Below are 447 nucleotides of genomic sequence, written 5' to 3' on the forward strand. Positions count from 1 at the left end.
GTTCAATCTCTGTCTTAGAAAATGATGTATTGTGGCATGCTAGGTTAAGTCATCCCCATTCTAGAGTACTAAACATGTTATTGCCTAATGTTTATTTCAAAAATGATGGTTGTGAAGCATGTATTCTTGGCAAACACTGTAGGACTGTGTTTCCCAAGTCATCTACTATCTATGAGAACTGCTTTGATCTTATACACTCTGATGTCTGGACTGCACCATGCACTTCTAGGGAAAATCATAGATATTTTATCACCTTCATAGACCAGAAATTTAAATATACATGGCTGACTATGATACCATCTAAAGATAGAGTCCTAGATGCATTTATAAACTTCAATAACTACATAACTAATTAGTTCAATGTTAAGATCAAAGTATTCAGGTCATATAAAGGAGGGGAATATACAAGCACAGCTTTCAAATCCCACTTGGCCAAGCATGGAATAA

Source organism: Brassica oleracea, chromosome C4 (assembly GCF_000695525.1).
Source record: "Brassica oleracea var. oleracea cultivar TO1000 chromosome C4, BOL, whole genome shotgun sequence".
In the NCBI taxonomy this organism is placed as follows: domain Eukaryota; kingdom Viridiplantae; phylum Streptophyta; class Magnoliopsida; order Brassicales; family Brassicaceae; genus Brassica; species Brassica oleracea.